At 40.2% G+C, this 12,127-nt stretch overlaps 1 pseudogene; it reads left to right on the top strand.

The window, feature by feature from the left end:
• Window positions 1-538: 538 nt before the first annotated feature.
• Window positions 539-11,741, top strand: LOC130222113 (protein NLRC3-like; annotated as a pseudogene).
• Window positions 11,742-12,127: the final 386 nt, after the last annotated feature.

Raw genomic sequence — 12,127 nt, 5'->3', positions numbered from 1 at the left:
CGATTGAACATATGACACACGCACACACACAGAGAGAGAGACCTAGAGAGAGACTTCACACACTATCTGCTCTCCTCAATGTCTCCTGTCTTTAGTGTTTGTGTGTGTTTTACTATACAGTATGTTCAATTGATAATTCTGTGTTCACCCTCTAGTGCCCTGCTGAAAAAACTGCTCAAACCAGCCTAGACTGGTTAGCTGGTTTTAGCTGGTTGACCAGCCTGGTTTTAGAGGGGTTTTGGTCATTTCCAGCCTGGTCTTAGCTGGACATAGCTGGTTTTGGCTGGGCTCCCAGCCTGGCTAGGCTGGTCTAGCTGGTTTTAGCTGGTCATCCTCCAGCCTGACCAGCTAAGACCAGGCTGGAAATGGCCAAAACCCCTCTAAAACCAGGCTGATCAACCAGCTAAAACCAGCTAACCAGTCTAGGCTGGTTTAAGCTGTTTTTTTTTTTCAGCAGGGCACTAGAGGGCGTAGCCTATAGGCTGCAGTGCAGTCAAAAAGAAAATGAAAAGAATCCGGAAGCGTTAAACAGGTAAACAATCGGCTTTATATAATTACTGTTTTATTTAAAAAGCTGCATAATTATGGGGCAAATTCATATCATATCGTTAATGTAACCATCTAGTCATGAAGTTAGCTGCTATAACAGCTGAAATGTGGGTTTTAGTCTTCCTTGTTATTTTTCGACAGTACACTAATGAAGTAAACTAGTCAAGTAAACTATAGTCGTGTTTTGCCTTATGCCTGAATTAATATGTTTGTTTTCACTTTAAAAACACGTATCTAGAAATGCAATGTGCTTTACGTACGCGGTGTTATTGTACGTACAGAAACAAAGACAGAAAAATACGAACACCAACGCCGATTACAGCCGATTAAACAACGAGTGCTCGCCATGTTTGTTTATATGCGCCATTAATAAAGTAGTGACGCTTTTAACACTGCAGAAGATCCTACCGAAAACATGAAATAGCTGTCTTAACTGCAGTTCAGTTCATTTGAAAGCTTACAGTTTTACAACAACTATTTGCATATTATCAGTTTCAGTTTTAAGTTTCCTTAAATGTACTGCAGCTGTAAAAATTGACATGCACAACAATCTATAGTCTCATAAGGGCGATACGGTGATTTATACTAAATAGATTACATGTGATTGATTATACTACATAGATTATATGCATAGTTAATGTTCGACTTTCACTTTTATATATGACTCTATATAACTATAACTCACTTTCACTTTACTATGATGTATCTGTATTGCTGTGTTCTGTAGTTAAAGCCTTTATTTTTGACTGCCGTTGCTGGATATACGTTACTGAACATCTTTCAGTAAGTGATGAAAACCTAAGCTCTGACCCAGGTAACACACTGGACACCTTTATTTTTTTACATTTACACATTGCAAAACATTATTTTCTTCAATTTTTTTGTTTCTTGTCGAAATGTCTGGAAATTATTAAATCAAGAGGCATTTTCCGGATAAGTAAAGTATATTGTTTGTTTTCAGAAATATGTCAAAATGTTAAAACAAGCAAAATAATCTTATGTCAAAAGAAAAAAAAAAAGATTATGTAGTGGCAGTTTTTCTTTAAAGGGGCGTTCTCTGTGGTAAAGAAGACAAGTCTTACCCAGGGTGTCTTTTAAAGTTTTATTCTTTGCAAAGAAGGTCACAATCATACAGCAACAACAGTTTCTGCACAGTGAGACACTGAAAACAGACTGTGCTCTCTCTTTTATCTGGTTTCTCCCCTGTACTGCTTACGAGGTCACTAAAGACATGCGCTAGTCACATGCATCATGGATTACAGTTATCTTTCCCCTGTATTGAATTCTTGTTTACTGCTTCAGGTTTGGCTTCTAATCAGGCCATATCATGTTTACGTTAGGTATCTCAACCTTTCTGACCCATGCCCCTTACAAAACAGGGAGACAAACAGCATTACACAATAGAAGTATAGGATGAAAAACAAAAACAGAGTAGTCACGCACAGTAAAATTAAGCAATGGGGAAAATGCATTCACATCTGAAAGATGAATATAAATGAATTTCCATTACAATTGTTTTTCTTACACCATTGGTAGATTATTTTGCTTGTTTTAAGGAAAAACGTACTTAATTTTGGTATATTATTTCTGAAAACAACACATTATGTTATGCTTGTCTTGAAAATATACAATTTTAGATGTTTGGACTAGAAACAAGACAAAACAAATCTAAGTAAGAAAAGCATTTTGCTGTGTATTTTAACCCACAGGAACTTAAAGTGCACGTCAGTCATGAGTCTGTCACACAGACAAAGAATCAGTTCCCTGAAATGTTTTTATTCCTATTTGGCAACTAAATTAATTAAACTACACCATAAAATTCTGTTAGCATCAAGATATATATTTATAAATGTATACTTTTAATTTTTCGCTAAGTAGCTCAAACATTTAAAGTGAGAGAACGCAGTATGACAGGATTTTTTTCCCTTCAGTTTCTCACAATTGTTCATCCTGAGGTTTCAGTTCCTTTAGTAGACTAACCACCAACGTACATCTTAATCTGCCTTTTGTTTCGACATAATCAGCAAGATGAAGAGATCGGAGTCTCCAGAATCCAGCAGTGTGTCTATGAAGAGCAGCAGATCTATGGAGCAACCCATGAGATTCAGTGATGATCCAGTGACCTCTGACCCTCGGTACAACTATTTTTGTTTTTGTGATCATTTTATAAACTATATAAATATGCAGCATGTACACTGTACAGGAGTGCAGATTGATGAGAGGTGCTAAAATCCAACATCTCTGATAACCATTATAGTTCTCATGGTCTCCCAAGTTCTTGTAATCATTGTCATTCAGTACATTTATATAGACAACAGTATTAACAGTATTAACAATAGACCACACTGCAGTACTAAACAATATATTTTTAGATATACATTGTATTGTAATTTTTTCCATCATGTTCTCGTACATTCACTAAACCAAGTCAAAATTCCCTCATCTCATCACTCAAAGCCATTTTCAAATGAAGCTGAGAGGTTTCTATTCCCTTCTTATGTGGACAAACCATTGAAGTGTGTCTTAAAACAGTTTTGCTTTTGTTTTGTGCAGGTTCAAGAGACCGAGTTTGGAGTCTCCCGAATTCAGCTGTGTGTCTGTGAAGAGTGGCAGGTCCATGGAGCAACCCACGAGATTCAGTGATGAACCAGTGACCTCTGACCCTCAGTTAGTACAACCAATTACCTTCTGATTTACTGTACAGTGCGTCTATGATGAGTTATGATTTTATAAACTGTACAAAACTATAAACTCTACATTATACTAGTAAACTACACTACAAGTCAACATAAATAGAATTAAGGCATGTGGAGTAAAAGGGGGCAAACACTGCACCTGGGTTAGATAAAGATGCCTCTTTTGACCTGCTGTTGGATGGCTTGCTTCAGGTCAGCTAATACAAGGGGCCAGTTGCACCAGCAGTGCGTAATGTTGCCAAATATTGCCTTCTGTGATGTAAAAGGACTCTTAATTTATAATTTATGCATTACTAGTAGTTTTGTATTGCATGATTGAACTTGGTTTTCACCTGCACTACTCCAGAGAGCAGGAGATATGAGTTACCTTTACGTTGAATGATTTAGCAATTGGTTTTATCCAAAGTGACTTACATCTGTAAACACATGCCCGGAGAAGTTGTACTTAAGTGGAAGAGTGCTGTTTTTTCACTCCCGCCACCTGCAATCTATGCTGATTTACTGTACAGTGCATCTATGATGAGTATGATTTTAAAATCCATAAGAAACTATAAACAATACGCTATACTAATGAAATGCACCACAAGTCAACATAAATTAAATTAAGACATGGAGTAAAAGGGGCAAAGACTGCACCTGGAATAGGTAAAGAGCCCCCTTGGACTCTCTCTTAGATGGCTCTCTTCTGGTCAGCATACAGTAAAGTGTAGCCTAGATGGGATTTAAAGGGGACACTAAGTTACTTGCGTGCTATTAAGTAGTTTTATGGTGCACCACTGAACCTAGTTTAAACGTAACACTACTTAAAGCGGAGAGTAATATTCTTTCGATGAGTGTTTTGTGTTATTAATGTCTATTAAATGTCTTCTTTGCTGAGTTGGGGCCAGCTTGCGAAGTGCTGTGTAGGTAAACCTCATTCCCCTAATCTCAAAAGTGCTCTAGCTTTCTTTAGGCTCCTCATTAGACAGCAAAAATAACGAGAAACATTTTCACATAATCTGCCTACATTTTAATCTAGCTGGCTCATGGCTTTTATTATGACATTCACAGTTCCCAAGAAATCTCATTCATGTTTGTGTATATCAATCAAAACAAGACCTCAACAGCAATATGGCCTTAAGCTCTGTCTGTCGCTTCCTCTTGTGTCTTCTTTTTATGGTATCTCTATGCCAAGCACTGAGTTAACTACTTTCAACTGAGCAATATGGTTCAGTAGTGTATGGTTCGTTATATGCCACCCTGATCAGGCTTGCGTTTCCACTGCTAACAGTACCCTTGCTAGGTAGGTGTTGTATATGCCAGAAAGTTGCAATCAATGTCATTCCTGCTCAAAGAAGAAAGCCATTCAGACTTTCAGGAGATTCTGTTCTTACGTCGTAGTTTGAGGATATTTGTCACAAGAAGACAGCAAGCTTTGGTTGAACGTGGATCATTTCTGTTGCTAAAAAAAAATATTGAGATCAGTGAAGTGAGGTTTTACCTATACACCATCAGCAAGCCTCGATTACACATGAAAACATACCAATTGTCATTTTGCTGCTCTTATCTTTTTCATTTCACTTTACAACATTCAGTAAATGTCAAATTCAGAGCCACATGATCCAGGAGGATACAGAAACACAGAGACAAACATTAGAGACTGGAGACCTGCAGAGAATCAAAGACCAGCACAAAACCAGCATGAAGAGGAAGTGTGAGAGATTATTTGAGGGAAACAAACTCAATCAGAATGAAACCCTCCTGAACCGGATCTACACCCAGCTGTACATCATAGAGGGAGAGAGTGAAGGAGTGAATGAAGAACATGAGGTTTTACAGATGGAGAAAACAGCCAGAACAAAACACTCACAACACACTCCAATCTACTGCAATGACATCTTTAAAGAGGAGAAAGAGCAAATCAAGACTGTTCTTACTAAAGGCATCGCTGGAATCGGAAAAACCGTCTCTGTGCAGAAGTTCATTCTGGACTGGGCTGAGGGAAAAGCCAATCAGGATGTAGATTTCATGTTTGTGCTTCCATTTCGAGAGCTGAACTTGATCAGAGATCATCAGTACAGTCTTCACAGACTTCTGCTGGACTTTCATCCTGAACTTGAAGATCTGGAGCCCAAGATTTATGAGGAGTGTAAAGTTGTGTTCATCTTTGATGGTCTGGATGAAAGCAGAATCACACTGATGTTTTCAGACGCTCAGAAAGTTTGTGATGTGACTGAGACTTCATCAGTGGCTGTGTTGATGTCAAAGCTGATGAAAGGAGAGCTGCTTCCCTCTGCTCTCATCTGGATCACCTCCAGACCAGCAGCAGCCAATCAGATCCCCTCCAAATACATCAAGCGTCTGACAGAAATTCAGGGATTCACTGAGCCTCAGAAGGAGGAATATTTCAGGAAGAGAATCAGTGAGCAGCATCAAGCCAGCAGAATCATCTCACACATCAGAAGAGCAAGAAGCCTCCACATCATGTGCCACATACCCGTCTTCTGCTGGATCTCATCCACTGTGCTTCAGAAGCTCCTGGAAGAAGATCTGAGTGCAGAAATCCCTCAAACTCTGACTGAAATGTACATCCACTTCCTGCTGATTCAGATCAACATGAGGAATCAGAAGTATGAAGAGAGAGATCCAGAGAAACTCCTGCAGTCCAACAGAGAAGTGATTGTCAAACTTGCTGAAGTGGCTTTCAAACAGCTGATGAAGGGCAATGTGATGTTCTATGAGGAGGACCTGATTGAGAGCAGCATAGACATCTCTGACGCCTCAGTGTATTCTGGGATTTGCACTGAGATCTTTAAGGAGGAATCTGTGATTCATCAGAGGAAAGTCTACAGCTTCATCCATCTGAGTGTTCAGGAGTTTCTGGCTGCTTTCTATGTGTTTTACTACCACATAAGCAACACCACAGAGGCATGTTTAGATTCGCTGCATAATTTACACAAAAGAGCAGTAGATAAAGCCACTGAGAGTGAGAATGGGCATCTGGATCTGTTCCTGCGGTTCCTGCTGGGCGTCTCACTGGAGTCCAATCAGAGACTCTTACAGGATCTACTGACACACACAGAGAAGAGCTCAGAGAGCATCAGGAGAAGCACACAGTACATTAAAGAGAAGATCAGAGATGGACATGGACTCTCCACTGAAAGATCCATCAATCTGTTCCTCTGTCTGCTGGAAGTGAAAGATCAGACTCTGTCCAGAGAGATTCAGGAGTTTGTGAAATCAGACAAACAGTCAGAGAAGAAACTCTCTCCTGCTCACTGCTCAACAATCGCCTACATGCTTCAGATGTCAGAGGAGGTGCTGGATGAGCTGGAGCTCCAGAAATACAACACATCAGATGAGGGAAGAAGAAGACTGATACCAGCCGTCAGCAACTGCACAAGAGCTCTGTGAGTGTTTAATCAAGTGAAGAGACACTTCTGAATGGAATTTCTGTTTCTTGTATTGAATAATAATTCTTTGGGATCTTTTAGGTGCAACTGAATTATTATTTGTTTGCTTCTCTTCCAGTCTTGCTGGCTGTAATCTCTCTGCTCAGGATTGTGAAATTGTGTCGTCAGTTCTTCAATCCTCAAACTGTGTCCTGAGAGAACTGGACCTGAGTAACAATGACCTGCAGGATTCAGGAGTGAAACTGCTCTCTGATGGACTAAAGAGTCTAAACTGTCAGCTGGAGATACTGAAGTATTAGGAATATATAAAAGATAATGTACAGATGGTCTTATGTTGATGTGTCTCTATATGATCTCTGTGTGTTTCTGCAGGTTGTCTGGCTGTATGGTGACAGAGGAAGGCTGTGGTTATGTGTCTTCTGCTCTGAGTTCAAACCCCTCACACCTGAGAGAGCTGGATCTGAGCTACAATCACCCAGGGCAATCAGGAGTCCAGCTTCTCAAACACACACTGGAGGATCCACACTACACACTGGAGAAACTCAAGTATGTGGGGCAAACACTGGCAGTGGGTCTATCATAAATCTACTGGTAGATATATGAAAATTATAAAAAGCACTATTTATTTTAGTAGTATCTTGGCTACATTGTATTCATTGTATCGTTTTTCACTTGTAGTTGTCATTTGACAGTGTTTTTTTACTTAACATATAATATACCAAACCATACCAAACCACACCAAACCATAAAACTGCCTCTATTGTGCCGGTGCCCAAACACTCCAGCCCAACATGCCTGAATGACTACCGCCCTGTAGCACTCATACCCATCATCATGAAGTGCTTCGAGCGGTTGGTCCTGGCACATCTGAAAGACTCTCTGCCATCCACACTGGACCCACATCAGTTTTCCTACCGTGGCAACAGGAACACAGAAGATGCCGTCTCCATAGCACTGCACTCTGTCCTCACACACCTGGACAATAAAAACACTTATGCACGAATGCTGTTTGTTGACTTCAGCTCAGCATTCAACACTGTCATACCCTCTAAGCTAATGATCAAACTTAGAGACCTGGATATCAACGCGTCTCTCTGCAACTGGGTTATGGACTTTCTGACTAACAGACCTCAGAATGTTAGATCAGGCCACATCTGCTCCACCACCATCACACTCAATACTGGTGTACCACAGGGCTGCGTGCTGAGCCCCTTCCTCTACTCCCTTTTTACCATCGACTGTAGGCCTGTGAACAGATCCAACACCATCATCAAATTTGCAGATGACACCACAGTGATTGGTCTAATCAGCAATAATGATGAGACTGCAATAATGATGAGATACAGCATCTGGCCACTTGGTGCACTTACAATAATCTGCTCCTTAACACCAGCAAGACCAAGGAGCTCATTGTGGACTTCAGGAAGGGACGAACAGGCTCGCATGATCCCATCCACATTAATGGGATGGCCGTTGAGCCTGTCTCATCCTTCAAGTTCCTGGGGACCCACATCTCAAAGGACCATTCTTGGACCACCAACACCTCCAGCCTGGTCAAGAAGGCTCACCAGCGCCTATTCTTCTTGAAGCAACTTAAGAAAAACCAGCTTTCATCAGTCGTCCTGGTGAACTTCTACCGCTGCACAATAGAAAGCATCCTGACCAACTGCGTCACAGTCTGGTATGGAAGCTGCTCTGTTGCTGAGCGTAAGGCACTGCAGCGGGTGGTGAAAACTGCCCAACGCATCACAGGGACTACACTGCCAGCCATAGAGGACATCCAGAAGAAACACTGTCTGCGCCGAGCACGCAGTATTCTTAAGGACACCTCTCACCCTGCTCACAGACTGTTTTCTCTCCTTCAGGCTCGCTTCAGGCTCCCCCGGACAAAACCAGCAGACTGAGGAACAGCTTTTTCCCCAGAGCTGTCTTCCTTTTGAACTCTGCCCCTCACTGACTCTTTTGCCCCCCCCACGACCCCCCCCCCCCAATACATCCCCCACACTCCTCTAAATCATACTCCTCACAATCACTGCACTATTTAACATTTGCACATTTAAAGTTTGCACATATTCATTGCACTGATTCATTTATTGGAACTGTACAAACCCACTGCACATGGACATTTGAAGTTATGTTTATCTATCTGCACACTTCTGCTATTAATAGCATCCTTTACATATATTCATTTATTGTAAATCTGTTCATAGCTAATACAACCTGTATATAATGTTGATAGTACATCCATCTGTAAATATCACCATAGTTTTTCTATAACTGCACTTTATAACTTATACCTGTATCCTGCACTTGCTGCTATTGCACTGCTGGTTAGACCGAAACTGCATTTCGTTGCCTTGTACTTGTACATGTGTAATGACAATAAAGTTTAATCTAATCTAATCTAATCTAATACTGAAACAATGACCCTAAAAATGAAAACTGAACCAAACTGTGAGATTTTCTGCACCCCTATTAGTAAAGCATTTGTCTTTTGTGGCTGGAATGACATCTATGCTTAACACAGACACAAACCCCATCTTATTTTCAATGCTTTTCACACTTTAGGATTTTAAATCCCCAAAAGGTCCAGATATTTAGCATGCTAATTGTTTCACAGGCCTCATTGACATTTGTTGCCAATTCCATGAACTGTGTTGGCGAGTGCAAATCAGTGCATTAGACAAAGATAATTAGACTGCTTCTTATCAGAAACCTGCATTCGCCTCCTGTTTTCACTATCTGAATGCTTCATATTCAGATATAAGTATTTACTGATTTTAAAATGCTTGTTTTAGCTGCTGCTGCATGCTATCGGTAATCTGATGTGGCTTATATCTGTATATTTCTAGTTTGGATCATGGAGGACATTTGAGAATCAGACGAGGACTAAGAAAATGTAGGTCTTTTGTCTTTCACACACACAGGTCTAAAATAGTCCTTCTTGTAAAGTTTATCTCATCTTTATTCTTGTGTTCAGATGCGGTTGATCTCACTCTGGATCCAAACACAGCGCACAATCAACTCATCCTGTCTGAGAGAAACAGAAAGGCGAAATATGAGGAAGATCCTCAGCCGTATCCTGATCATCCAGACAGATTTGAGCACCATGAGCAGGTTCTGAGTAAAGAGGCTCTGACTGGACGCTGTTACTGGGAGGCTGAATGGAGCGGATGGTCTTATATAGCAGTGACCTATAGAGGAATCAACAGGAAAGGAGGCAGTGACTCTTGGTTTGGGTTCAATGATAAATCCTGGAGCGTGTACTGCACTGACCACAGATTCACTGTCTGGCATAATAATGAGAAAACTGACATCCTCGCTCCTTCACCAGAGTCAAAAAGAGTAGGAGTGTATGTGGACGTTCCAGCCGGCTCTCTGTCCTTCTACAGCATCTCTGACACACTCACACTCAGACACTTGCACACACTCAACACCACATTCACTGAACCCCTCTACGCTGGATTCAGAGTGTTTGAAACATCACTGACTCTGTGTCAGATTTAACAACAAAGACCCAGGTAGCAAAGAATTCTGGCCCAGATTTGGCATAAATCTGGCACAGCAGGCATTCATCCGGCAGTGGCATACAGCATGTGGGCCAAACATGGGCCTGGTTTGGCAGAGGTGTCACCGTCTTTAAGGCGGCACACAATACTTGGGCCAGATGTAAAATGTAGTATTTGGCCCAGATGTTAATAATTGATATATGGGCCATGTGAGTCTGGTCTATCTTGACCCATAAAAAACACATTTGTATTATTTTCAAATAAAAATAAAAAATTCTACCAATCAGGTCGCTTCGAGGAAAGGCACGCCCATAGCACGCCTAAAGTGCAATGATTCATGGGTTTATCAATTTCATTGCAGTCGTGACACACCAACATATCTGGCCCAGTTCAGGCTCAGTTATGGGTTATTAACTTGGCTAAGACTTGGCCCAGATTTGGTCCATGTTTGGCTCTTGTCTGGAAGCACAGACTTGGTCCAGTCATGTACCGTAATTCACTGCGGCATGTGGGCCAAGCAACAGCTGATTGTGTGGGCCAGAGCAGGGCCAGAGATATTTTGCTATGTGGGGAGATACACAATGATACAGACAGAGATTCACACAATAACATGCTGAAAAAAAACACACGCTGTGAAGCTGGTTGTAAATTTGCCTAATATTAATTTCTCGGTTTGCAGGTCAAAAAGACAATGCAATTAACCACATTCACTCAAAGTTCTATTTTTATATATATTTTAAGCTTTTTAAATCATCCTGAAATGACTTTGTTTTGGGATGTTAGTAGCGATGTGTTTGTTTTGAGCTTATCTATAAGCTAGTGTGCTTTGAAGCAGTGACAGATATCACATCTAGAAGATATTAGCATTAAGATCTTGCATTTTCTCACTTTAGTCGGACGTAACCTCACACTGCAGTTTCTCATCAAATCTTCAGACCAATCAGATGTTCTCTAGTATCTGAAACATCCCGCCCCCTTCAAGACACTAAAATGCAGCCAGAATGGTCACTTATTCACATGGGGACTGGATGATTTGCTGATGCATTTGTATGTATAAGAAGAAAAAATGCAGCAGTCAACAGTATTAATCTGAACTGTAATTTACTTTTTAAGCATTGATATTCCAACACAATCTCACGGCAATTCGTAACTTTTTGATTTAGTGGCTAATTCGTATGAATTCGCACAATCTAATTCGTACGATTTAGTACGATTTGCTCATCCCCCAATGACGGTTGGGTTTAGGGGTGGGGTTAGGTGCCACGCCTCCTTTTTAAAATCGTACAATTTCGTACGATTTAGCCACTAAACTGACAAAACGTAAAATACTTACGTTTTCTCGTGAGATCAGGCTGGATACTCTACACGCTGACGTGGTGCTTTAAATACTGACTTTTCACAATGATATTTGCCTGGATAAAGCTTCAGGCTAAACTTTAACTACATTAAACCACTGTCAACAGAATAAAACACATGGTCAAATTAAGCTTCAAAATGTTTTTAGTAGTCTTTTAGCTGCTTCACTTGACATATATGTGTGTGTGTATAAGTTTGTGCATGGGTTTATAAAAAAAATAAACATTTTTACATTTTTATATTGCTCACATTTGTGCTGTCATCTTTCATTGGAGTTTCAATGTTGATTCAACATACTTTTAATATTACTTTAATATTCATCTCAATATTGCATCAATCTCACCATGATATCTGGGTGTTATTTACCTTACTGATCCACACGTTTCTGATTTCAGTTAAAACAACCCAGAGTTTAAAACAACCCAGCATGTTTTCAAGTGTTATACTAATATTAATTAATATAAAACGTAATAATAGCTTTATTTTTAAAACTCAGAAGAGACGCTGATTAAAAAAAAAATGTATACATACTAATGGAATTGAGAGTTCAACAATGGGATTATAATCATGAAGTAATTGGTCACTTCACTGGGTTGGAAAATTGCTTTCAGTTTATTTTGTCAGC

The sequence above is a fragment of the Danio aesculapii genome, chromosome 1, assembly GCF_903798145.1.
Source record: "Danio aesculapii chromosome 1, fDanAes4.1, whole genome shotgun sequence".
In the NCBI taxonomy this organism is placed as follows: domain Eukaryota; kingdom Metazoa; phylum Chordata; class Actinopteri; order Cypriniformes; family Danionidae; genus Danio; species Danio aesculapii.
This window is presented reverse-complemented; position numbering and strand designations above follow the sequence as displayed.